Genomic DNA, 5647 nt, shown 5'->3' on the forward strand with positions numbered 1-5647 from the left:
TGCCTCCCCCTCCAATTTCATTCTAGATTCTGGTCTGCAACCCTGCTGATAGCAGACAAACACCTCTCGCCTTGAGCCCTTCATTCCTAGCCAGTGTCTCATCCAGGAATGGTTCAGTTGGGTCTTGAGTTGGGCTCATTTCTTGGATTTTTCATTATCCAGTTCCCTCCCCAGCTAGAAGACATTACATCCTGAATTTGTCATCAGTGTCACTGACACATGAAAGCACAGCATTAGCATCTGCTAGAGCAAAGGACCAGGTAACGACAAAGCAAATGGCAGCAGAAGTGTTTGAACAGTGCCCAAAGTCAACACTGTCAACTCTCCATAGTATCAGAATTCAGAAAACAACTCATTTCCAGTTTTTACTGAATGTTAATTAGTTGTAAGGAATACCTGGAGACACACAACATAGCTTTAACATTCAAAGAAATAAAACTAACTCACTTTTTAATATGTGTATGGCACATGGCGGGGCATGTACATATGTATGCATATGTATGTAAAGTCCAGAAGTTGACATTGGATGGATTTATTCTGTGACAGTTTTCCACCTTCCCTGTGAGGCAAGGTCTCTCAATGACCCTGAAGCTCATTGATGAGCTGGACTGACAGAAAAGCCCAGGCTGCTGCTTCTCCCTTGCAGCCACACTTGGGTCTCCACATGGGTGCTGGGGATCTGAACTCATGCCCTTGTGTTTATGCAGCTGGCAGTTTCCCAACTGAGCCATCTGCCTGCTACGAATAACCTTCAAAATTAATTCTACGATTGATGAACAAACTAATAGCCACCTCTACCCACGAACCACCGGGAATGTCAGTCCTGGTCTTGTCTTTGTAGTGAGACAAGCCTTCTTTACCTGTCCTTTATTTAATAAATGTTCTGTCTGGAGAAATGCTTCATGGCAGCAAGTCATGGATCAGTTGGAAGCACTCATGGCCTCTAAGAAGTACCGGCACCTCCGCCTTCAGGGATTCTGTGTTGCAGAGGGATAATGAAGCAAGATGCTTGAAAGGGATGTGGTGAAAACTTTTCGGTCGTGGAGAATAAACCCGAGCCCGACATGGCGAAGCTTGCCTGTAATCCCAGCACTTTGGGAGACTGAAGTGGGAAGATCCTGAGTTCAAGTTCAGCCTGGGCTACACCATGACACCTGCCTCAAAAAGTGAAAAAAAAAAAAAAAAAAGATGTCACCTAGTATTCAGCAAATCTGTAGCCTTTGGTTATAGGAAATGGAGTCTCTGACAACAGGAAGGAAATGTGATCATAAATTGAGTGAAATGTATCTGTGACACAAATTTCTTATATCCTGCTGTTTTATGCCTAAGGCCAAACACGGAATGGCAACTTCAACAAACCTCCTTCATCATAAGATTATGTATTTTGATGAAGGCTAGACAGAACTGAGTGAGGTAATAACTCTCCAGTGTGAGACTATTTATCTGGGTAGGAGTCAGGCTGTGTTAACTTCTGAATCCTGTAGCAAAAATGTCCCCTGTCACTCTTGTCTTTATTGTCTCTGTTGTTTCCGAAACTTCTAAAATAAAACCTGGGGCACGCACTTAAATCAGAAGTGACTCTCGGTCCCTAGCATCGCTCTGTGTGCTTGGCTTCAGCTGATAGCATGTGTGATGCAGAGTTTCAGGAATAAAGGTTCCTGAGTGCTACTTTGTCCAAGAGTCTGTTTCGGTTGTCTAAGGTGGGACAGAGGATTTGTGATCTCAAACACAGTGAGATCTGGATATCACTACTAATAGGTAATATGTTGTTTCTGAGTTCTGTTTTAGAGTCTGGTGAATGTGGCTGTATAGTGAGCCCCTCAAGACAAAAAGTTAGAAGACCTTCAGTTTTTTTCTACCAGACTCGGAGGGCTTGGGTGGTGATACAGAAAAGCTCAGACAGCCAAGGCATTGCTCTCTCATTTCTGCCTGTGCATTAGGTAAACCAAAGTTAAACCAACGTTCACACTGGTCTTCTGAGCTAAGTCAGAATTAATCTCACAAAAAGCTGTGTATGGGTGATGGCGAAGCCCAGAGACAGGGATGTACAGAAGCCCTTTGGAAGGAGCAGAGGGTTTATGAAGGAAGATAATGAAAACAGTGTCCTAATACAATGGTCTGAAGAAACATCAAAAAACTTCTCACCCCACTTAGTCTTGTAGTGAATCATTGAGAGCCTACAGGAATAAAAACTGAAGCATGGTGGGGCTGAAAAGGTGGCTCAGTGGGCGAAGTCCCTACTGCACAAACAGGAGAGCCAGAGTTAAGATCCTCACTATCTATGCAAAAAGCCAGGTGTGGCAGCATGTGACTATAATCTCGGAGCTGGGAAGCAGAGACTCGAGAATCTGACCACTGTTAAATTGGTCAGCCATTTTAGCCAATGGTAGCTCTAGGTCCAATGAGATTCTACTCACGTAGGAAGGTAGAAAGCAATGGTCTCCCATTGCCAGGAATCTGGCACTGACCTCTGGCCTCCATATGTTCCACCATAAATGCACGTGCCTGTACAGGAAGACACACACACACACACACACACACACACACACACACACACACACACTAAATAACACATAAACTAACTAACTTAGTTAAGTAAAGGTAAAAAACGGAGCCTGTTACTGCTCTGGCGTCTGTTCACACTGGGGTCATCAGTCTGGAGTGACACTGCTAATAAAGCCAACACGAAAAGAATGGAGGTGAACAGAGTCATTTTTAGAAAAGTCAGGGAGAAAAGTATGCAATGAGAAAAACAAAGACCAAAAAAAAAAAAAAAAAAAAGAAAAGAAAAGAAAAGAAAAGAAAAATGGAAGAAGCAGATTTTTTTTAAGCTGTGCCACTCATTAAAAAAAAAAAAATGCCAAAAAAAATCATCTTACATTTTAGCAGAGTAACTTTCAATCCACGTTTTCTTTGTATATAAAGCATTGCTGGGGCTAGGGAGATGGCTGAGAAGCTGAGGCCACTGGCTACTTTTCCAGAGGACTTGGGTTCAATTCCCAGCACCCATCTGGCATCTCACACCATATCTAACTCCAGTCCCAGGGAACCTAAGCACCTTCTCCTGGCCTCCACTGCTCCTGGATTCATGTGGTACACAGACATAAACGCATACAAAACACTCATGCATATGATTTTTTTTAAATGTAAAACTGGAAATGCTGATCTCAATGAGTAGATTGCAAGCCTCCTCCCTCGTTCTGTGTGCCTGAGGGTTTTCTAAGCCATGAAGCAATCATTTGACAAAGGAGACTTCCGATATCCCAAAAATAGTTCTATTGAAATTTTGTCCCCTCTAGGTCCTCCAGAAGATGACTGTAAACATGGAATTTACAATTCTAGCCACGCCCCTGAAGGCATGCACGGTGCTCACGGAACAGTGCAGCATTTTAGCAGGGCCTCCAGGAGGAATGGTACTCTGAAGGACAGCGAGAGGTCCCTGCAGAGGCTATTGATCCTGGAAACCACCCTGTATTCCACTCTGACCATTTATCAGGCCCACTTGGAACCTTCAGAGAAACATCTTGACAATGATGGTTGTCCTGTGGCCCTCACTGTTACTTTAAACCCTGAGGGGCAGTGGTCAGAATCAAAGCTCGGAGGATGAAAACATTGAGGTGAATCAGACCATGACTAAAGGCATTGGGAAACAGTCTGAGGAAATGCTATGGAAAGCGGGCGAGCACAGCCAAGTCTGAAAGAATTCACCTCAGTTCGTCTTGCCTTCCCCTTCTGGTACTGGGATGCAAATACAGTGGAGAAACATGGCTTCCTTAGTCATCCTAAGGCACAGATATCCCACTAAACCCAGACCATTACTTTATAAATCCTAAGAACAGGTCAGGAGTACAGCACATTTCTAGGCTGCCTAGTCCCCCTTTCTTTATATTTGCACATTTCCACTTCTTCCGAGACAATGTATCAGAATTTAATTGTAAGCAATCACCAGGAGAAGGCGGCTGCCATCTGGAGCCTTGGGCCCCAGAAGGGTTTAGAACATACCAGGGAAGACAAGAAATAAGAGAAAAGCAATATGGAATTTATAACCCACTGATGTCTCCAGGTGATGAGCAAATGTGTTATTCTGACTCCAGAGGAATTATAGATCAAAGTGAAGTGAACTGCTGTGCACTCTGATTTCTTGAACAAGATGTGACTTGAAACTCTTAAGAGGGAGGAAGATTTAGCTGGTTAGAGGAGGCTGGGAGCAGCTTAGAAGCCAGGTTATAGAGTAAGTGGAGGGTTAGAAATGAGTCGGGCTCTGACCTCCCTCTCTTCTTCCTTCCCTCATCCAAAACTCAACTGTCATTATGACAGAAAATAATGGAAATAACTGGAAAACATTTGGGGGTGAGAGCAAATGTTTTTCTCAATGAACGAGGAGGGGGAAAGCACCCCTCCTCCCTTTTATACTGGGATGACCTTATAAGGCTGGGCTGTTCTGAATGAGCAGTGCCATGCTGCTCTGTGCTGAGAAGACATAAGAAACACCAACTCTACAACTTGGAGCAGATATTGAATCCCAAGCGAGCACTGGGGCTGTGTGGCCTTTCACTGAGAGCAGCAGAAAGCACAATTCAAAATGGTGTCAACAGTAAAAATCACATTATCCCACGTAATAAGGAATTTAGGGGTTGGGGAGATGGCCCAGTAGATTGTCAATAAACTATGAGTTTGGATCTTTAGCACCCACAGAAAAGCCCTGGGAGGGACAGCACTCTAATCCCAGGGCTCTGGATAAGACAGGGAATCTCTGGGGCAAGCTGGCTAGCTATACTAGCCAAAGTCAAGGCTCAGTAAAAGACTTTTTTGCCTCAGTAAATAAAGTGGAGATCGACCAAGGCAGTGTCGGCCTTGGGCTTCAACAGACACCAGCACACTTGTGTGTTCACACACATGTAACACATACACACATATAACAATATACACTCACATGCACAAGCCAAAAAAGGAGGGGGGATCAAATGTTCAGGTTGGAAATATTCTTTGTAATATAGCATCTGATATAGTGAGTTGACCACACCATCAAAAGCGAGCTGCCTCCGGGTTTCCTCTAGAGGCACTGTCTCTTGGTCCTCTGACTCAGGGTTGTCAGAGGGCTGCAGCAGTTCCTGATGTCATGGAAAAGAGCCATGTAAAAATGTTCCTTCTCCTGCTGTATGTCTCCCTTTGAGAAGGAAGTTGAAAGAGAAGGAGACTGGGAGACTCCAGTCTATGGAAGGGAGTAGGAAAGGGAAAAGATTCTCAAATCAGGAAGCCATTTTTGTCTGGCCACAAATTCTTAGATACCTTTTCAAGAAGTTGAGTCACTCTCCATTGGGTGGCATGCAAGAAAAGTGACAATAGACTGGTTTCTGCAGTGAGGGGTTGTCAAGGCTCCTGCCAAGAACCACACGAGTGCCATTTTGGAAGTAGATCTTCCATCTGTGCTAGATGTCTGCAGACCCCAGCAACAGCCTGCCTGCAAGTGACCGAGGGAGCTTGTGAGGAGACGACTCACTGAGCCACTCCTGAAACCCTTGCATTCCTGCTCACACAGCCTGGGACACCGTAAAGACCAATCTGTTTCAGGCCATGTCTATGGCAGTAGATAAATAACAGGTCTGAGAACTAATCGTGTCTATTGTGTTCATGCAGAGGAACTAAG

This window comes from Arvicanthis niloticus, chromosome 18 (genome assembly GCF_011762505.2).
Source record: "Arvicanthis niloticus isolate mArvNil1 chromosome 18, mArvNil1.pat.X, whole genome shotgun sequence".
Taxonomy (NCBI): Eukaryota; Metazoa; Chordata; class Mammalia; order Rodentia; family Muridae; genus Arvicanthis; species Arvicanthis niloticus.